This window comes from Strigops habroptila, chromosome 4 (assembly GCF_004027225.2).
Source record: "Strigops habroptila isolate Jane chromosome 4, bStrHab1.2.pri, whole genome shotgun sequence".
Classification (NCBI taxonomy): domain Eukaryota; kingdom Metazoa; phylum Chordata; class Aves; order Psittaciformes; family Psittacidae; genus Strigops; species Strigops habroptila.
Genome location: NC_046358.1, coordinates 5,115,476 through 5,138,076, shown reverse-complemented (window position 1 = coordinate 5,138,076; position 22,601 = coordinate 5,115,476). Strand labels below are relative to the sequence as shown.

Here is a 22,601-nt window from a genome sequence, read left to right as displayed (position 1 = left end):
CAAACAAACCACGTTGATCTTCATCTTTGGGCAAGATGCCACAGCACTGCAGGCAGAGAATAATGCGCCTGTTGCAGACAGTAGCCCCGGCAGAGGCTCCAGCAGCGCCGAGCTCCCCCGGCTCTCGTCGTGCGCTCACTGGCTGGTGCGGCCGCGCCGGTACCCCGGATCACCACCCGGCCCTGCTGGGGAGGGGGGGATGTCTCCTGGGCGAGCCTGAGCGGCGGTTAAGGACTGCCCCGCAGCCCGCTCCCAGCGCCTCACCTCCGCGGACCCCCCCGCATGAGGGAGACCGGTCACAGGGTGACGGCCGCAGCGCAGAGACGAGCAACGCCACCACCCGAACCCGAGCCCCGGGATGCGCGTATGTGCCTGTGCGTGTGAAGAGGGTGAGGGTGGGAACATCCCCGCCGCGCCTGCGCGCCGCGCGCGCGCGCTCCATCGCTCTGTGACGCGAGCACGCCGCGGGCAGCACCGGGCTCTGCTATAGGCCGCTTTAGCCCCGGCAGGCGCGCGCCCGGGACAGGCGCCGCTCTTCCGAGTGCGCCCCGGCGGCGGGGACGCGCGCGCGCGAGCGGGCGCGTGCCCGCCCGCCAGCGCGAGCGCCGTCGGTTGCTGGCTGTCAGCGCCGCTCGCGCCCCGCGCTCCCCGCCCTCGCCCCGCGCGCCCGCGCGCGCCTCCTCCCCGCGCTGTGCCGCGTCTCGCGCCCCGTCTCTTCACAGTCCGGCGGCGGCTCCGTTACGCGGCGGCCGGTTCCCGTTTCCGTCTCCTCACCGCGGGGTGCACCCCGCGATCCTTCCTACACACACCTCCACCCCCCCCCGCCGCACCCCGCAGCTCGCCACGGCCTCTCCCCGCACCCTCGGCGACGGCAACGCGGGCCCCGCCAGCGGCACTCGGGTAAGAGGGTGATGCGGGCGGCTGAGCGGGAGCCGCGGCGGCGAGGGAGTGGGTACCGAGCCGAGACCGGGCTGCTCCAAGCCGGTGCTCCTCATCCCTTCTCCCGGGCCTGGCGCCGCCACTGTTGCGACTCCAGCGCTGCTCAGCAACCGCCGCCGCCGGGGTGATGGTGGCGGGGAAGGCGCCGGTCCCCCGCTGTGTGCCGAGGTCCCCGTGGACTACTCCCAGCGGAGGGGCGCTGGTGGGGCCGGGGAGCGAGGCGGCGGCCCTGCTCCCGGCTTGGGGGAACGGGAGGCCGGGGCTCGGCGGGCAGCTGGGGCATCACAGTCGGCAGCGGGGCCGGGCCGGGCCCAGGAGGTTGGTGCGTGCGAGCGAGCCCCGGGCGGCGACGCTGCTCCGGGAGCGGCGCGGGCAGCGGGGGTCCCGCGGCGGGGAGCGCGGCCGCGGGGGGCGGCCTCCAACTTTCCTTGTCCCAGGAACTGCGGCCGCCCGAGGGGACGCCTGGGTTTGGCAGGGAGAAGCACGCGGGAAACGTGGGCTTGGTGGACGGACCTTAAGCCCTCGGGCCGCCTGGGAGCTCGAGGAAGTGCTTGTCTTACAAGGGTGCAGAGCCATCGGGTGCTGCCTGGGGCTTTTCCCACGGCCACCTTTACAGTATTTCGGCAAACTTAACTGGTTTGGTCTTGGATTCTGTTACTGATAAGGCTCCGGCGATTTTTCCTGCAGTCAAGTTTGTGCTTAATGCATGTTCAGGTCTTTCACACGTGTGTGCGAGTGTCCCTGCTGTGGTCTAGGCGCTCTCCAAAGACCTGGCTGTGCCCCTCTGCTTTCAGTAGCTCGTAATTGAGGGTGCAGGAGTAGGTAGAGACTATAATACCGTGGTGCAAGTTGTACTAAAAAGCCTATGGGCATAGACATCAGCTGAAAAATTGCTTCTTGAAAGACTGCAAGTTGCTGGGGGCAGTACCTGCTGTCCTTGTATCCTCAACGCACACATGGTACACTGCGATCCACTGGATGTGGGAAACAACCATGTGTTCAGACCATTCTTCACTTTGTGATCTTGTATTAGCACTTAGGGCCTTTTTGTGTATGTTTCACTATGCACGTGTACGTTTACATACTTACTCCGTTTATGCTAAAATGTAGTATGTTAATGTCCGGGCATTAACTGAAAGCTAGTGGAGTAAGTACTACAAAGAAAGAGTGTTTAAGCATGAACAGGTTTTTTTTATAGTATTAATCTTTTTCCTAATCATTCTCCACTATAAGTGGTCAAAAACTTGAGAAAAGTCTGAACTGCAAAAGCAAAGAAATGGCCAACTGCCTGTGCTGCTACTGCTTCTGCTTGGGGTGGTTTTACAGAAAGCTCTGTTACAATTCCTTCCATTATTAAAGAAAGCTAGTTATTAGAAATTGGTGACTGTGCTTTGATGTAGTTCCAGTAATGTCTGTTTCTCTGGTTATTAAGGGTATGCTTACTGCCAAATACTTATTGGTACTTGTTGGGTTTCGTATGTATATGTACCTTAAACTCACAGATCGGTGTATTTCAAAGTTTACGTATTTTCCCAACAACACATAATGAGACAGCCTTTTTTCAGTGTTGGAAGTATAATTAATTATTCATATTTTCTGAGCAAGCAGTTTAATAGTGAGGGAAGGGTAGGAATCAACCTGAAGTGTTGAATCATGCAAATTCACTCATTCAGTGATGTAGCTGCCAGGGCATTTGACAGCTGGGAAATACAGAGGGTCAGATTGGAACTTGTAGCTTTCTTGCTCTTTTACTCTTGTGTCTTTGTTTAAAATCTTGTCAGTTTCATCACCTGAGCAACTGAAAAGATCTTTGTTCCAGAAAAATGTGAGCTGTACTTGCTGGGGTAGAAATGGAGCCAATTCACCTTAAGTGAATTAGTAAAGGTAGTACTAAACCACATAGGGTCTTCATTTTGTTTTGGCATCTGTGGTTTATGGTTACTTTATTGGGACTGCAAACAAAGGCTTGATAGTATAATAGAATGTTTATGTACTACAAATGTTGCAGAGCATTCAGAGGATTAATATGAGAAATTGTAGTTTTGGTCCTTTCCTGTCTCTCTGTAGCTGTACAGAATTGCTGCTTTATCTGTCAGATCTGTTCTAAACCAAATGATTTTCCCAGTCTGGGTATTTATGCAGAGTAAAAAAATAATAAATGATGATTTTATATATAAATTATCTGAGCAGTCTGTTCATTGACATTTAAGAGGATAAAGATGAAGAAAATTTGGACTCGCGTATTTAAATCTTCTTGCAGAGTCAGAATTTAAAATAAAAAAGTAATTACTATAATCTTAGGCTGGTCTAGAGGGGGAGCTAGTGTCAAAGCAAAATGTGGCTGGAATTTTTTCTAGACTCATTCGAAAGCTTGCTGTTTGGTCATAGAATATGCTTCTAATACAATAAGGAAAACAAATGTAGATGATGCATGCTATGTATGATTGCATTAATATGCATCTTTTATGTGATGAACATAATCTGCAAGTGAAGTGTGTGTTTTTTAGGGAAATCATGCCTATATTTTGCTATTACGCAACAAAAACTACCTTCAAAGAACTTTGAAATTGGAAGATCAAGCTCTCATAAATCATGAAATGCCAGGATTAGGGATTCTTGTAAGAAATGTCATTTGGCCTGTAAACATATGGCTAAATGTTACACTTTTTCCTACAATGTTGCTTTCAGTATGTAGCATAGAATGGCATGGAGTGTGTTCAGTGGGCAATATTGAATCTTTTTTCTTGGTATCAGATAACATGAGGCCTTACTATTTGTTGTGTGCTGTTCATACTGTACCTTCTTAATTTCCTCTTTTGCTGTTTCATTACCTTCAGTCTCTAGTGCCTGCATGTTTCACTAGTAGGACTTTCACAGAAGTCTCTGGAGATATGTTATGTGTCCCTTCATGTTGAATATCCCATTTAATGCCTTTGTGATATGATTTTTCAAAATAATCTATCAGTGTGTTAATGATTTGCATGTTCTAACATGTTTTCTCATAAAGATCTGTTTCCCTGAGTAATTAACTAACAATAACCTGGCTTTTCTTCATTGTTTTTAGTAGATCCCTTAATAGGGATCCATGAATGCATATGCTAGAAAAGACCTCACTGCTTGATTTGTTGTATGGTGTCTGTTGATTTAGACTGCAAGTATAAATACTTAGATCTGCTGCAGTGTTAGCCCCAAGATACTAGTCCAAAATGTTGGTGATGAGTGGATTTCCCATTGAATGTTGGTTCTTTTTTACTTTTTTTAAGATAATTTGCTTGCAAGGAACAAGAAGAAAATCAATTTTTCCAGGACAATATTAATTCCCTCTCTTTTCCTGCAATACCTATCTTATTAAGAGCACACTTGCCAACATTTGCAGTGAGTGTGTGGCAAGTTCCTTTTGTAATATAGGGTTATTTAATTTTTTTTTGACATCTTGTTCAGTAATACAGCAAGAATACCTTGTGCGCAAGGGCACAGAGAACAAGATCAAATAACCTTTAATTGTGATGTGACTATAATATATTTTTTTTAAACTGAGGGTTAGGTTTTTGATACTTATCTGTTGAAAATAAAATTCATTGCACATAAACAAAATGTTCAACATGCTAGATGAAAAATGGCAGCAACCCTGATGGACAGGAGGAAACCTTCTACCATGTGGGATTGCATTATAGCATGTAAGTCTTTAGAAAGGCTGAAATCTGTATATTTTGCCATGAGACTTCTGCCACTTGAGCTAGCAGAGTACTAGTGCTATTTAATTAATGTGTGGTCCAAATGATATGGTCTGTGAATGGTTTTCTGTGATTTTTAAGTGTTTCAAAATAGTGATGAAACTCTGGAATCTTGGATTCTGTTCCAGGCTCTGGGAATAAGCATGTTGCTGTGGAAGCTGATTATTCTGCTTATTCTGTCTGTGATATCTACTTTAATATCTTCTTGTTCCTATATTTTTCCCTATTCTGAAATTTTTATCACATTCCTATTTTCCCAATGTAAACACTTTGTTTCTCACTAAAGGGCTTCTTATCTGAGATTCAGAACTGCTGTGCAGTTTGATTCGTAGAACCATCACAGAATCATAGAATGGTTTGGGTTGGAAGGGACCTTAAAGATCATCTAGTTCCAGCCTCCCTGGGCAGGGACACCTTTTACTACTGAAGTACTAGAAGAAACAATTATTGCATCCCTTCATGTAGGAATGTTTGAGTCAGGGATTATTGAGAGAACTCATATCATACAAGACCATGTGGCCAAATGGACTGTGTCTGAGGTGTTGGAAGAGCTGGCCAGAGTCATGGTGAGGTCCCTCCCCATCATCTTTGAAGCATACTGGTTATCAGGAGAGCTTCCTGGTGACTGGAGAAAGGCATACATTGCACCCTTCAAAAAAGGCCGGAATAACAGTCCAAGTTGCTACAGAGCTGGCTAGCTTCCTTCTCGTCCCTGGGAAAATAAGGTCGTGGGTGTTCTTGTAACGCATTTCTGGGCACAAGAAGAAGGAAGTGATTGGGAACAATCGGCATGGATGTATCAAAGGTAAATCATGCATGACTAGCCTGACTGCCTTCCACGGTAAGATGGCTGAAGTTTCAGATGAGGGAAGAGCATTTACCTTGCAAGGTAAATCAGCTGTCAGCAATCAGCTGTCAGCTCTGTCTCCAACAATATTCTTGTACCCAGATTTGGACATTAGTCTGTGTGGATGGGGAACTAGATGAGCAAAAGACTGGTTGGATGGTTGGACTCAGAAAGTAGTGGTTAATGTGTCATATAAGGAGGTTGGTAACAAGTGGGATACTGCAGGGGTTCATCCTGAGAAGGTAATAGAGTGTGCTCTTATGCTTGCAGATGACGCCAAATTGGGGGTAATAGTTGATATGCACGAGGATAGGGCAACCATTCAGAGGGACTTTGGTGCTGGGAACACGAGACCCATCTGGAGCCTTACGAAATTCAAGGACAAATGCAAAGCCTTGCAGTGGTACAGGCTGGGGACTGACTATGTCAGAAGCAGCTGTGCTGGAGAAATACAGGGTCTTGGTGGACAGCACTCTGGCCATGGGCCAGCAGCAGCATGCCCCTGCAACAGTATCTTGGGTTGTATTAACAGGAATGTAGCCAGTAGATGGAGGGAAGTGATTATCCCTCTTTACTTGGTGCTTATTAGACTGCATCTCTAATAGCGTGCCCGGTTTTGGGACTCTCGATACAGGAAGGTCATTGATAAACAGAAATGAATTCAGTGGAGGGCTATCAAGATGGTTTGAGAGCAGGAGCGCTAGCCCTGTGAGGAGAGGCTGAAAGAGTTGCATTTGTTTATCTGGAGAAGAGGTGGCTTCAGGGGGATCTAACAATAACCTGCTGGTGTCTTTGGGGAGATCACTGAGAAGATGGAGTCAGGCTCTTTACTGAGATGCATGGTGGGAGGACACAAGGCAGTGGTCGTAAATTGAAACAAAGAAGGTTCAGATTGGGTATAAGGAAAAACTTTCTCTCCATGATTGTAGTTAAGCTGTGGAGAAGGTTGCCCAGAGAAGCCGTGTAGCCTCTGTCTTACAGTTTTCAAGAACCCAAATGGATAAAGCTTAGCAACCTGGTCTGATCTCATAGTTGACTTTGAGCAGGACATAGGATGAGGGACATCCAGAGGTCCCTTCCAACCTGTATTATCCTGTAAGTCTAGAGCTGCGGATGCTTAGCTCCCAGAAGCCTTATACTGGAACGCGGTCAGTACAGGCAGAATGTGTAGGTGACTCAGCTATAACATATGAGAACAAAATCAGTAACAATAACATTACAGTGAGCTTGACAAAAGCATCAGTTGTGTGTTGAGATATGCATTTTGCTGTCTCTTAGGAAGATGCATGTGGAGCTAAAAGCACGCAAGTGCTTAAGCTTTGTCAAGAAAAAATAGTCTTTTGTAATGGGGAAAAAGTGTATTTTTCTGTAACTTTCCTTGGAAAGGGGAAAAATGATTTGCATACAATGGAAATGTTGAAGTAGCTCAGCTTTGACATAGATGCCTGGCACAGAATGGGTCATCTTGGAAAGTCTTTGGCACCTTAAAAGAAACTGAAAAATGGATCTTCTACAAGGAAATATCTGTCAGCCTTAAAAATAGGTGATCTTTCTGGATCATTTGTCATGATATGTGTGTAAATTCATATTATGTAGCTCATAATGCATCATTTCAGGGTGGTTATTTTCTGACTGTTAAATGAGTTGCAATCAGTTCTGATTCTACCCCCGCGCCCCCAAATACGTGATAGTTCCCTCACATGATTGTTTCTTCCTGTTTTTCTCTCCTCTCCCCCCCTTCCCTCCACATGTTCAGAGTGGAGATGGGTAACAAATAAAGAAGGAGAAGCAGTCCTAAGATACAAGAAGCCTAGTAACTGTTTTGGAAGACTTTTGGCTACCAGTCTGCATAGAATGGTTTGGGTTGGAATGGACATTAAAGATATCCAGTTCCAACCTTGCTGCCTGGGGCAGAGACACATTCCACTAGATCAGGTTTCTCAAAGCCCCATCCAGCTTGGCCTTGAACATTGCCAGGGATGGGGCATCCACAGCTTCTCTGGGCAACCTGTTCCAGTGTTTCACAACACTTACAGCAAAGAACTTCTTAATACCTAATGTAAATCTATTGTCTTTCAGTTTAAAGCCATTACTTCTTGCCCTATCACTACATGCACCTGTAAAAAGTCCCTCACCAGATTTCTTGTGGGCCCCCTTTAGGTACTGGAAGCTGCTCTAAGGTCTCTCCAGTGCTTTCTACAGACTGAACAAGCCCAACTACCCCAGTCTGTTTTCATAAGAGAGGTGCTTCAGCCCTTTGATCAACTTCATGGCTCTCCTCTAGACTTGCTCCAACAGGTCCACATCCTTCTGTTGGGGGCCCCAGAGCTGGATGCAGTATTCCAGGTGGGGTCTCATGAGAGTGGAGCAGAGGGGGAGAATCACCTCCCTTGACCTGCTGGCTACACTTCTTTCGATGAAGCCCAGGACACAGTTGGCTTTCTGGGCTGCGAGAGCACACTGTTGGATTGTGTTGAGCTTCTCATCGAGGAACTCCCCCAAGCCCTCCTCAGGGTTGCTCTCGATTCAGTCTCTGCCCAGTCTGTATTTGTGCTTGAGTTTGTCCCAGCCAAGGTACAAGATCTTGTACTTGGCTTTGTTGAACTTCATGAGGTTTGCACTGTCCCACCACTCAAGCCTGTCAAGGTCCCTCTGGATTGCATCCCTTCCCTCCAGCATGTTGACCACACTACACATGGTATCGTCAGTAAACTTGCCAAGGATGCACTCGATCCCACTGTCCATGTCACTGACAAAGATGTTAAACAGTGCCAGTCCCAATACCAACCACTGAGGAACACCACTCATCACTGGTCTCCACTTGGACATCCAACCGTTGGCTGCAACTCTGACCCATCCAGCCGATTCCTTATCCACTGAGCGGTCCATCCATCAGTCCATGCCTCTCCAGTTAGAGACAAAGATGTCATGCAGGACAGTGTGAAGTACTTTGCACAAGTCCAGGTAGATGATGTCGGTTGCTCTTCCCTTATCTACCAGTGCAGCCTCCCTGTCTTAGAAGGCCACCGAATTTGTTAGGCATGATTTGCCCTTAGTGAAGCCATGTTGGCTGTCACCTATCACCTCTTTCAAATCAGAAGAGTTGCCTGTAGGAAAGAGCTACTGTCAAATGACAGGCTGGGGATATATATATATTTTTTTTTTTAATGAATTTTTGTGCTTGAAGTGTGAGATGCTATATGAGGAAATCTTTGAGTAACCCTTTTCTGAGGGTTTCCCCCTTTATTTGTATTTGCTGACCTGTAGTCTTTAGAGATCCTCTCTAAGACAAGTGGTGATTTCTGTAGAAAAGTGTAGCTTCCAGTGAATCAACCATTTTATTCGGTTTCTTCAAATATTAGATATTAATAAAGTATAATTTGCATCATTTATTTTCAGATATAATACATTCAAAATAAAATGAAACACTTCAGGTATTGGTCATTCTAGAATTTTATGAAGTTTATGCTGCTACAGTTGCTTTATGGTAGCAATATTCCCAATGTAAATGCTTTTTAGGAGTCTGCTTTCTTATATGTTTTTTTTATATGTTTGCTTCATAACATTATAGTGGTAAGATGAATAATTTTCTGTAATATTAGAGAGTTTCTTTTGTGAGACAGTTAATAGCAATGAATATTACTGTGGCATTGTTAATTCTGCAAGGTAAAGACTGTTTTTAGAAACCTGTGAAACATTGCTGTAAATATCTTACGGAAGTTAATTCTGACTTGCTGTGTGTTAAACTCTTTCTTCAATCATCGCTCTTCCAAAAGGTTTTGTAGAAGAACAGTAAGAATTTTCTTCCAACGACCTCCTGATGTTCATCTTTAGTTTATTAAATTACTAATGTTGAACTTCACCATAATTTGCTTAGAACTTGCACAACAGCATAATAACTTTTTATGGTACGTCTGATTTGTATAGGTGGAAATACATTTGTCAAGCTCTTTAGAGATTTTGTTTAGTTTTTTGGAGGTGTTTATGGGCATGTATGTAATAAATATTAATGTAAGCATTTATCTGACATGCTGTTTATTGAACACTTCATAAAACTTTTTTTTTAATCAATTTTTAAAGTACTAGTGCATCTAACTACATAAATTTCTTTAATCTCTTAGCCTATAAGGAGATTTCTGTTGACCAAGTGACCTGTTTCAAAATGTGAGCTTTCAGATTGCCTGGAACCTTTGTTTTTAGCTCTGTGCCTCTCTTAAAGATGATAAAATATGTAACATACCCGAAACATGTATACAGGTTTCTGATATGCTGTACTTAGCTACATCTTGTCTCTTTTTGGGTGCTTGCTAAGCAGCTTCCTCTGTTTGACACTCAGTATGGATATTCACACATTAGATGATTATATACTTGAGTCTGAACAGCTTTTGCTGTTGCAGTGTATGTAGTGTGTTGATGGTCTCTTGCCTCTCTCTATCCTGTTTTTCTCCCACTCCAAGTTGTATAAGACCATTCATGACAGGGCACATTATGTCTTTAGTTTATCTCAGGTGCCTAGGCAAGCATTTGTTCCTTATTTATGGCAAGGCTTGAATTCATGGAAGAAAAATACATTAAAAAACCCCCATCAATTGTTTCCCCTACTTATGCTTTTGTTTCAGTGTGACACCTTTGTGGTATTGTGCCATGTCTTGGTATGCTTAGGTAGTCTCTGCACTTCCTTTTTCTGTTGCCTGTGTTTTTTGGCTTTTTAAAAGGTTTGGAAAGACTTACTCACAGTTTACAATCTTCTGATACATGTCTTCGCATTTCTGTTCATTAAATAAGCCTGTTTCACAGTTCTGTTGGGATTTTTTTTTAACAGTACAACATCTTACTTTTTGATATCTCTGTTGCTTGGGGTGTTTTCAAGTTACAGCAATTAGGATGGTATGAATTACACCTTTTTCCTGACATGACCCACTGCTTAGGACACAATGGCATTGAAAGATGTTCTCCTTGAGTTGTTCTTCATTGCAGATGCCTATTCAGCACTCTGGAGTTTGGGTTGAACTGCTAGACATTCCCTCTGCAATTTTTGTTGTCTTTTAAGTTCAGTGAGATGGTGCTGGACTAGGTAGCAATACTCTTTAAGTAATTTGGGTAATATGACAGCTTATATTACACCCTATGACAACATCTTCAAACTGCGGATGTGAGTGTGCTTTACGTGTTTCCTAGGGAGCAGGGGATGCTCTCCCTTAGTAGGTTGTTGATAGTTTCTTCTGATGTAATTTTCCTTCAGTGGGAGCAGGAACTTTGGGATGAATATGAGAAAGTCCTTTTACCCTTCTTCTCCACTTGATTACAATGGATAGTGCTCTTACAGGGTGAGGGATTCAGTATAATCTAGAGCAGAGAAATGTTGGTCTCTTGAGGAGCCAGACAGACATACAAGATGCAGAGTTCGGCATAATTTAAAATGCTTGTTTGATTTTTCCTGTACAACATATTGCAGGGTCATGCATAGTAATGATAGATAATAATTCTGCAGATTCTGTGTCTACAGAAGTGCTGAGAGAACATTGTCTCTATTCAGTTGATTGCTCCTTAGATCTCTCTGTGTGTGTGTGCACATAATCGCTTGCAGTTTATCCTCAGGCATGCTGAACACGTGTTTCTGGTATACCCCTAGTTGCTTCGAGGAATTGGGCCAAGAATAGGTAATATCCCAAGTACAGAAATCTGTCAGTAAGGTCATAAACCCATGTCTTGAGCTGTAACAGGATATGCTGGTATCCATCAGCCAGAGATGTTTTGATCCTAAACTCTCCACAGAATGAGTTTGAGATACCATCTACAAAAAACTGATTTTTGGTTACTTCGAAGTCCACTGTTTTCTGAAATAGGTAGGATCCTGCTGCCTCTGCTTTGCAGAGGCATTGTTTTGTGACCAGCTATACTTTCAGTTAGGGCTTCCAGAAGTCTGCCTTTCATGGCACATTTTCTTGTGTAGATTGTGAGTACATCCTCTATTCCAACTGTATCAAGCTTAGGTTCCCTGTCTGAATGTCGTGGCTGTTTAGGGTGGGATTGCACATTCATCATGAGTATAGAAGGGGAACTGTCAGATTTGTATGCCTACCCAAGTGGATTAGTTAGCCAGATGCATGTCTCCAGTGTTGGTCAAGGGTTTTTACTATGAAGCAATTTTTTCTCTGTAGAGTGCTCTCTCACTCTACAGTTCTGGTATTTCAGCAGGGAATGCTCATGCTATTTTCCTCAGAAAATGCTCCATATTATGGGGATACCTGATTCCACTGCCCTTTTATAGAGGCAACTTGCTCTCTTTTTTCCTTAGGTAAGTTATTTTCTTGACTATGTCTAGACAGTATATGGAGGGTCAATCGTTGTGAGGCCACTCTCAATAATCTTTGAATGATCGTGGCAACTGGGAGAAGTGCCTAAGGACTGGAGGAAAGCAAATGTCACTCCTGTCTTCAAGAAGGGCAAGAAGGAGGACATGCGGAGCTACAGGCTAGTCAGCCTCACCTTGATCCCAGGAAGGTGATAAAACAACTAATTCTGGAAACCATTTCTAGCCACATGAAGGTCATGAAAGTAATCAGGAGTGGTCAGCATAGATTCACCAAGGGGGAGTCATGCTTAGCCAACTTTGATACCCTTCTAGCATAGGCTGTTATGACAGGTTGTAGAGTCACCATCTTTGGAGACACTCAAAAGCCATCTGGACATGTTCCTGGTCAACTGGCTTTAGGTGGCCCTTCTTGAGCAGGGGGTTGGACATGATGATGTTTAGAGGTCCCTTCTAACGTCACTCATTCTGTGATTCATTGCAGCGTTATGGTTTGATGTTTGTGTTCTTGAGGGAGGGTGCTCTTCTGTTGACATTGAGCACTTTTTCCATGTAGTTGAGGCTGGATTCAAAAAAGATGGAGTTGTGCCAAAACCAATATTGAGACTACTCATCTCATGAGCATGCAGGTCTCTAGAGTTCAAGCTGCGTATGGCTCTTAATTGCAGAATGACTTCCTTCAACTTGGTTAAGCTTTCTGCAAGCATTTTTTATTTACAGCATAAGCACTAGGAATTATTGTATATTTAATTGAATGGTCTTCTGATACTTCACAACTTCTTTCCATTGTCCTGTTTCTGTCATAGCCTTGTGCTTTTATTCTTTTTTAATTTACAGAAAGAATCCGAGGATGTATAATGTTCTTCACCTTCTGTCAGATGCAGGGTGGAAAACAGTAGACCTGAGAAAGGGTTAAATGAGTTATAAAGACAGAGGGAGCACAAAACTATTAGTTGAAATGCCTGAGGCATGTGATTGTTGAAGGTCTGAACATGTAGCAGAATTCTGATTATTGGTTGGCAATTTTTGCAATTATGGCTAGCTCTTGTTGAAATAATGCTTGATAAATACATTAACATGTAATAGGACGTGATTTTCCTATGCTTTTGTCATCAGCTGTAATAGCTGTAAAGGAATTTTTATGCTAAGTTAGACCTATTTGCTATACCCAAGTGAATTGTGAGAGAGCTAGTGATAGCTTTGCAAAAAGAAGGGAACTGGTAGGTAGCACTACAGCATTTCTACAAGAACGATGCAGAATCTTGTTCAAGTAAGTAGAATGATTAAAATTAATATCTTAAATGAAGATATTTCATTAGTTTACCTGAAGACATAATTCCAGTGGCTTCTGTATGTTTACTTGGGAAAGTTGTTTATTTTTTGAGGGAGTTTTAACTGAATTAAGTTAAAATTTAAGTTTAACCTGAATCAGCTTAAGCGCCTGTGGGTTTATGCTGAATTCCTGCAATTAACTTGCACTCAGTCCTTAAGAATACTATTCTTTTTACTTCTGGACAGTAATTTAGGCAACTCAATATTTTGAATTTCGCCTATCATTAAGATATCTTTTTATCCAACTTTTTATGTCAAGTTAACATTTAGAAAAGATTAAATGTAAATCCATTTTACTTATATTTTTTGTTGATGTGATGTGTATTTTTTTCTATTTTTCTCCCCCCAAACTGATCTCTGCTTGGTCCTTCAATATAAAGTAAATTTTACTGTTTTTCCTAACTTTGGGAATCCCTTCCATAGTGCTTTGACATGGCAGAGTCCGAGCTTGCTCTTGCTTAAATAACATTTTGCTTTCTGAGGCAGAGAACCCTTTCCTTCAAGTAGAGATTAGTGGAAGAATTATGTATTTTAGAAGACAAGCATAAAATTGGCTATGATACAATGTAGTAAAGATTTTCAGGTATTGTCAAGTCATGCCATGTTAGTTAAGGCATCCATTTGATATTTGAATGTGTTTTGCTAGAGATTGTTTAGGAAAATAAATGATTCATCTTGATGGCTTTTTGTTTTTATGGGTTTATGACTAAATTTTGATGTTTCTAAAACTCTGAGTTGCTCTATGGAGATATGGTTTAGTGTCCCGCTAGAAATGGGGGACCCAAGGTAGCAATGACAAGGTTGTTTTTGAAAATCAATGTGAAAAATAGTAAGCAGAATTGTGCATTGTTAATTTTAGAGTTCTATCTCAAAAGTGTATATAGATTCTGAACAGCCCTCCTGTCTGTCTTAAAGCATACATAACTACTGTAAACACAGAAACAACTTTACATAGTCTCTAAATATTTATTGAAATACATTTCTCATGACACTGATGTGAAATGTTGCAATATGTTTTTGCTGTGTTAGACAGCGAAGGAGCATCCTGGGAGTTCCCGAAGATTATTGTTTCCTGCTGAGAAGTTAGTAAATAGTGGGTGTAATTCAGTGACACCTGCGAGTCAAACAGTACGTTTTTTCATTTATTGAGGAGGTTTCCATTGATCTGACTTCTAGGACAACAAAGAACTGCTTTTCTATGTAATGTTTCCCTCTGTCATTTCTGTTATTCAGGCACTCCTCAAAGTCATAAACAAGCAGGGAATCTTTAGATTGATAACCTTTGTTAGTGGCTTTTCTCCTGAAGTCTCTTTACAAATGTGTAGTATTGTGTTGCTGAAATGTCTTACCTTCCTTGGCAGCAGCAACCACAAGGAGATTGATTATTTCTTTATCTGGCTTCAGCATATCTTATCAAAAGAGGTGATGGCTCTAACTGCGCTTTTTGAAATCATGAGCGCTTTGGAATGGAAGCATATAGGATGCTCCTTTGGACAGTTCTTTTATTGGCTATTGCTTGAAAGTGGTGCATCACCTGGTGTTGAAGAGTATCTAGAGCACAGAACACTTTTAGATTATGGATTTTTAAAAATGTTATTTATATGTTATGTCTAATGTGATTATAGAGAAACAAGTGCTGGGAACTGTGGATTCCCATCTGAGAATTCTTCAGCTGTGTTTGTATGTGCTGTGTGAAGATTTACTGTTATTTTGAAGGTGGATAGTCCCAGGTATGTACAGTTAGTATGTACTAACATAACAACACCCCACCCCCCCAAATACAGTGTGATAGTATTTAAGAATAGTAAGTGTAAACACTCTCTGGGGTGTATTAGTAGCCTATATATCAGTGTGAAATGTTTCTGCTGGAATGCCAAATACATTTGGTATATCAAAAAATATATTTGGAATACCAAATATTTGGTATATCAAAACGGAGTGTTGTCAAGCTGTGATTTCTGATGGCGTTTATACTATTGCAGGCGCCTGTCTTCCCTAAGCTGCACTTATTACATATGTGTATTTGGTGACAGTTACACAGTCAGGATGTGTAGTGCGTAGAGAAAATATATTTGGAAGGAAGAGTCATGAGTTCTTGAGGATGCAGTTTGAGCTTCAATGAGACATTTTGTCTCTCAGCTATCTTTTATCTTGCTTGTTTTCAGCTTTAGACTTTCTATTTCCTGATGGAAATGTATGAAGTGTAGTGACAAGTTTTTTCTTCTTTATCTAGTAGGCTCTTTAATGAGTTCAGTGGTGGCCAGCGCTGATGTCAAACTGTATCTCGGTAAAACTATGCGTTTTGTGAAAGCTACTACAAAATGTGCTTTTCCATCAGGCTTAAGATTACATCTGAATGTTTTTTGACACTGTCTCAATGTCTTTTCTTTCATGCTTCCTGGAGTTCTTCCGTATACTGTCTTTTCTTTTCCTACTGTCCTCTTACTGGGATCAGGATTTAGCAGAAAACTCAATTTCACGATTCTGTATCCCTTGGTGTTTGAGCACCACCTTGTCATCTTTGCATGTTGTCTGTCAGCACCTCTTTACTGGTGTGGGAAAGGGTGATCTATGGCTAAGTGAAGCTGTTATGAAGGAAAACAGAAGTGATGCTTGGTATAATTTATGAAGTTCTTTGCTGTATGAAAACTAGGTTATACATATCCATATTATACATATATAGATATACATGTATACAAAACTACGAAATTGTACTAGATTACATTTAATACCGGTCACATAGGGTAGCTTGTACCACAGTCCAAGTGTAGGGAAACCTGAATTACTACCAATATATACATGTTTTGGGAATGAATGAAGAACTCTCAGTTGTGGAGCCTTTAACCCACAGTAGATGCATTGCAGTGAGTCTGTTTGTTTGCTTTTTTTCATACATTATAGACGGAAAGAGATGAAAAGAGGAAATTCAGCTTGATTAAACTCAACATGTAACTTTTAAAAAGGATATTTGCTTTTCATCTTTGAGTAGGGAAGAGCATATGTATAATTTTCTAAAAATTTCCTTCATAAATTAAGCATCAGAGGAATAAGAGGGATGCAAGATTGCCTAATGGATAGTAAAAGTGAGAGATGGGAAAATAACAGAACCACTTCAGGAGGAACCTTCACGCGTACATTAAGTGATAGTCTCTTCTTAATACCATGCTATTTTAGTCTTTTTGTGGTGAAGCACGCTCAAGGAAAATGTGTCAAAAACATGTGAGAGTAACTTAAAAGACCTGAAACCTCTCTGAGTTGAAATGTACCATAGTATTAGTACATGGGTTTCCCCTAACATTTAGGCTCTGTAAAGCTTGGTGTGTAGTAGTGAGGAATAGTTCTGAAGGCATTTTGTGGTCTACTGAAATATATAAATTGCATGTTTTTTGTGTAATATTAGTGCTAATGGAATTATATTCAATACACATTTTCAGCTTCCTTCATTATCAGGTTCCATCAGCCACCTAAAAGACAAATTTCATAAAGGTGTTTCAGATTTTTCTTATTGAAAATCTCTGACCGCTTCTTTGATCTTAATTGCTGGAATCTCAGGTTCGATAGCCTTCTTGACCTTTGTTTGAAGATCTACCTTTGATTAGCCTGTGTCCGATAAACATGAAGCTGCAGTGCTGTCTCACCTCAAGGGAAACAGTGTTGTGTTTTCCTTCTTTTTTCAGCTTCCTGGATGCTGAATGCTGCTTGCATTTGTTCACAGCTTTCCCACGGAGCAGCAATGGCAGCAGTATGAAATTGATACCATCTTTGAAATCTGCACAGCTGCTGGTCTGGTTCTGAATCACAGCAGTGAAGTTGACCACAGTTTTACTAGTGTCACCTTACTGCTATTTGACCAATCAGTTAATAAAAGCAGAGTCACTCAAGCTGTTTTGAGGATAGACTTTGCAATAAAGTGCTATGAATTTTATTGGTTCTTGTTTGGAAAAGCTTAAAATGAAAGATGAAATTATGTATGAATTCCTAGTATAATTTCCATAGCAATATCAAACTGTGTGCTCACTGTGGGCAGGTTTGGAGAACTTACCTTTTCAGGAAGGAAGGGAAAAAAGAAAGAGGAAGGAACAGGGTAGGCATCAAAGGCAGACTAGAAGATACTGTTTCTTTCTTTTAATCAGCTACTACATGAATTGTTTCAATTAATGCATACAGGGTTCTTAGTAATTCTGTTCATGTTGGTATTTCTCTTGTATGTTCACTTTTCTTTCAATATAAATTTTGCTGACTTTAAAGGACCGAGTAATTGTATTTGTAGGGTTAGCGGGTATGTGTAGTGGGTAATAAGGTGTATATTTTTAAATTCTTTATTTCCTTTATATTTGAAATTTTATAGGCTGACTTAAATCCTGCTGTTTAAAATAATCCCTCGTAATTACTAGGAAGGCCTTCTAGCTTTTTAATGTAAATTTGAACTAGAAACAAAGTACTTTTTGTTTTGGCTTACAGCCGTGTTCCTTTTTTGTTGTATTTTCAACATCACAATTGTTTTTCAGTGACATGTGTGGTACTGTCTCTCTTCTGTGAAGCTTGCTTATTTAGATCTTCTTTCACTGGGACTGTCAGACATTGTATTCATAGCCTTGTCTTTGGATAGGATAGGCTTTCTCTTTTGAACTAGTTACTGTAACCCATGACAAGTAATCATGAAGTTGTATGGCACAAACAATTTCCTTCCTCAAATTCAAACACAGGTTTATTTCCTGCTGAGTTTCTTGATGTTATTTCAAGAGATTAAGTTTTGCCAGCATTTCAGCCTTTATTTCTTCTTCATGTTGTCTGTATTCTCACTTAACAACTTTCTTAATTGGGCTTTCCTGACAGCTTTTTCAGCCTTTTCTTTCAGTAGCCTGTCTCTCTTTAAAGAGAGCGTTTTCTCTGTGTGATCTCCTTGCCTCTGAATTTCCTTATTCTTTTGGTTAAATTTCTAAAGATTGTTACTACTTTCCCCTTTTCTTAATTTTGTGTACTTTGCCAGACTTAATCTGTACTTAGTTTTTGTTTCCTTAAGATGGTTTGAGTTCAAATCCCTTTTGGCTGCATCAATACTAATAAAGTAGACCATTGTCTGGTATTGAGGACAGCTGACATTGTCCTTTCTGTTAATCGCTCAGCCTGCAACAGAGGTAGCTGCATGCACAGTACCATTCTGAAGCTTTCCAGGCTATGTGGTAACCCTCAGAGTGTTCTCAGAGGTTGGAAAAGCGGAGTTGGCCTTTATCAAAAGTAGTTTAGGGCTTATTCTAACATGATGATTGTGTTTCAGTGTCTGGGAAAGTTTCAGGCATTAATATATTGATGTGTATGATGTTCTAAGTTAACTTTTGTAAAGCCAATAGTCGAGCTGGTTACTAACTGGAGGTTAACTCAGTTATATCTGTGAACTGCTTCCTGAAGGGCATATCCTGTGCATCATTAATATTAAATCTTGTGCTTTGAATGATTCTGCTAGCTGTCTAGGAAAAAAACCACAACCCATAACCCAAATCAAAAGAACCAAAAATAACCAACCAGCCTCTCTCATCAGTCCCTCCAAACCCTCATCCACTTAAATTTTCTTCTTGGTAATTTATAGGGTATCTACACTTTCCTTTGCACTGTAACTTTCTCATTTTAATGTTATGTAGAGTGTTTGGCTTCTGTTGCATCCTGGATCTCAGAACAAGTATACAAACCTTAGATACTCAAGACAAGGTTTCCTGCTCTACCATCTGTATCTGTCCTTCCTGAGCCAAGTATACCCTCTAACTTTATGTAGTATCCGACTAAATAACACTAAATGTGTTGTGTCAGTTAAGTCATATTTTTGTTTGCTTTCTGAAATTTCCAGCTACTTTTGTTTTATTCCCCATAGTTTTTGTATTGATCTCTGTTAGTTTACAGAGATCAAGCAAGCTCTGAAGACAGTCTACTGTTTGCCACCTTTTCCTCCCTGTGACCCTTTAACTAACCATGCTTGCCACTAATCGCTTTGGAGCTGTGATCTAGATTGCCATTTGTAAGTCTTGCTGTTTTATTAGAGGACAGTCTTTGCCTCTAATTTGTTCACTGGTGATATGAATGACAGCAGATTTTTAGCTTGCCAGGCTGGGAAGCACAGATGGCACTTCACATGGCTGAAAAGTAGTGGAACTCTGGGGAAAAGAAACATAACATGTTTTCCTGGATTTAAGAGAGCTGAGAGAGGTGCAGTGCTTGCAGTGTTTTCTCAAATTTCCCCCAAATTTGCTCTACACATCCAAGTGTGTAATGTATTAGCAGTGTCACTGTAGCATATTTGAAAATTTGTAAAGTGAAAAATGTGGTTCTGGGGGCACTGAACAACAGTGACCTGTCTCCTGGGAATATTGGATGTGTCAGGCTAGGGTCATGTATTTTTTAAATAAGAGGCAAAAATGAGTCACCAGGTTGGGCCAATGTGTCTTGAAGGAGGGGAGCAGGAAAGAACTTGAGAAATGCGCAGTGTCACGTTGGTTTATTACATTCTGGGTGACCTACCTCCTAGCAAGCAAATAGGATAAAAATGTGTTTATATTTAGATGTTATTTAATAACTTAATTCTTAATCTTGGCCCTTTAATATGCCCATTATATGTGAGAGTTTCAGTATCATGAAAGGACTTTACACCTTATAGCAACTGTTTTATGTTTTCATTCTGGTAAGGTTAATGATACTGAGTTTTGCTTCTAATTATTATTTGTGCCATTAAATTGGTGTACTCTTAGAATGAGGTCAAAGTGGCAAAGTCCTACCTGATAAAGAAAAACAAGTGTGAGGAAATTTCTTTTAGGCTTGTTTTGAGGAATTTTGGGGAATAATGCTTTCAAATCTGTGTCTTGTTTGATTAAAGCAGAATTTCATTGAACAATTGTATGTTTTTCTCAAACCTGTGGTAGCCAAAGCTTGTTTGAAGAGGAACCTTCTCTACAAAATTGAACTGCAGAAAGAATCCTGTGCATTTTACTGCAAACCAGCTAATTCCTGAGAGCCTTTCTTCTGTGTGTGGTAGAAGTTAGATGATTTGGCTTTGATCCTTGCATATTATGGATTGAGTATATGCCAGCTTTTGTTTAACTCTTAGCAGTAAGGGATCTTCAACTAAAGAAGATGATCTTTATATATATAACTTTGTAGAAGATCTTTTATATATGATACTTATGCTTATAAATAGATATAGTATATATAGATAATCATATATATCTCTTTTAAAATGTATGTATTAAAAAGATTACCTTTCTCTGGGATGTTCGTTCTTTCCTTATTTGTTAAGGAAACTTGCTTAGTATTATCAACTAACAATGATAGCAGACAGATGAATTGATGGGTATAATGGAGATAAAGTTCAGTTTTTAAGCTAAGTTAACTGTTTCTCTATTAGAAAAGCACATTCTCTCTGGTCTTAAAAGTGGAAAACACGTGTTCTGAGTTTCGCTTGGGTTACAGAAGGAATGATTTTGTGTTTGTTTTTCTTTGCCAGACATGAAAAAAAACATCCAGTGTAACATTGTAGCTGAATTTGTTGTTTGTTTGAAGTGGTTTTGTAGTTTAAATTATTTTCTCGTAATATTTTCCTTAACATAGGTTCAGTCACTTCTCTGCCAGCTAGTGGAAACCTTAAAGCCAGTGCTGAAATAAGCAAGTGACTTCGCTAAAGAGCTGTTCTTTGTGCTTCTGAAATTGCTGATACTAGAGAAGGCAGGATTGTCTACACTTATAGCAGAGGATGATTTATGTGTTTGGAGTAATAGGAAATGATGTAAGTTAAATTAAAAAAATAATAATGGAAAGTTCATGTACATGAGTGAAGACAAGAAATCCTGGTATAACTAGGCTGGTATAAAACCAGTATAAAACCGGTATAAAACCAGTGTAAAACAGTTATATCAGAGGTAGACTGTTGTATGATTCTGATCTGTTTTCTTGACAGATGATATGGGTTTGGGAGAGTAACATGATTCTAAGACACACCAGCTGGCTTCTAGCTTTCAAAAAAGATTGTTAGGACCAGGCAATAAAGTACTGGTTGATTTACATTTAGGATGGTACATAGCTCTGATCACAGTTGCACTCAGAAAAGATTGAGTCATTTGGAAAAGAAAGGACGGTTAGTGTGATTATGCTGAAGCTGAACTCGCCTTCTTAAAGGAGAATGAAAGAATTCGGTAAAGCCTAGGAGGAAATAAGAATAGTCCTTATTGGGTGTGAGGGCATATATAGGAGAGAAACAACTGAAAATATATACTTCTGAGGGATAAACTTAATAACAAATCTTGTTTGAAAATCAGAAGGTGAGGTCTAGTCTTACAAAATCAGTAATGGAGAGAGAAACTCAGTGGTTCAAGATGATATATATATTAATGGAAAAAGATTGTGTAAGATTATAAGGTTGATTGTGGAATCAAATTAAAAATGAGATACATAAAAATAAAGCATATGAGATTTCTCGGTGATGGAATGACAGAAATCTCTGAGAAAGGGGATAAAGCAGCCAAAATAACATTATATCATTGTTTTTCATAAAATTTCCATGGTACATATTCTGTTCTTCATGACTGTCACTGGTGCCCTGTAGAGATCAGAAGGGAATCTTTATTTACTTATTTTATCTTCTTGGTGCATAGTTTATCTTCAGAAGCAGAGGCAGTTTGCCATTGACTAAAGGTAGGATTTTGAGTGAGGTGTCTGGTTCTTCCTGTGCCATTGGGAAGGTAGTCCTGGGCTGGCATATGGGTCTAGTGCCTGGACAAAGTGAAATCAGTTTGCCCCAGTGAAACAGGGAAGTGTGTCATATCCCCGAGCCATATTCCTGAGGTAATGTAGGCATTTTCATCTAACACTTCTGTAGTTGCAGGCATTTACAGTGTGCCTGGCACCCTTGAATTCTGTTCTCTTGCTGTTGTGCAGTTTTGTGTCTTTTTAAAATTCAGCTTAAATTACATGGAAAGTGTTGATGAAATGTGTTTGGCCTTTATTTTGAATGAGTTCTTGTAATGGAGGAGACTCGATTGTGTGGAAGACAACTTCTTCTTTCAAGCAATAGAGGAGCCGACGAGGAGAGGTGCCATGCTGGACCTTGTGCTCACCAACAGGGAGGGACTGGTTGGAAATGTGACGCTCCAGGGCAGCCTTGGCTCTAGTGATCACGAGATGGTTGAGTTTGAGATCCTCAGGACAGTGAGAAGAGCGTGCAGCAAGCTCACTGCCCTGGACTTCAAGAAAGCAGACTTTGGCCTCTTCAGGAACCTCCTTAGTAAGGTTTCATGGGATACAGTCCTAGAGGGCAGGGGGGCCCAAGACTGCTGGTCGGTATTCAAGGATCACCTGCTACGTGCTCAAGAGTGTTGCATCCCGACTAGAAGAAAGTGCAGCAGGAGGGCCAGGAGACCTCCATGGATGGACAAGGAGCTGCTGAGGAAACTTAGAG

The 22,601-nt window shown here is 41.1% G+C and overlaps 1 protein-coding gene across 2 annotated transcripts in view; it reads left to right on the top strand.

Moving 5' to 3' along the window:
• Nucleotides 1-531: 531 nt before the first annotated feature.
• The window catches only part of FUT8 (fucosyltransferase 8), a 125,963-nt gene continuing 103,893 nt past the window's right edge, over nt 532-22,601 (top strand). The window contains exon 1 of one of the 2 annotated variants that reach the window (XM_030483767.1): nt 532-900. The gene's annotated coding sequence lies outside the window, so the exon portion shown is untranslated. The remainder of the gene's footprint in view (nt 901-22,601) is intronic. The other variant, XM_030483765.1, reaches the window with a different exon arrangement.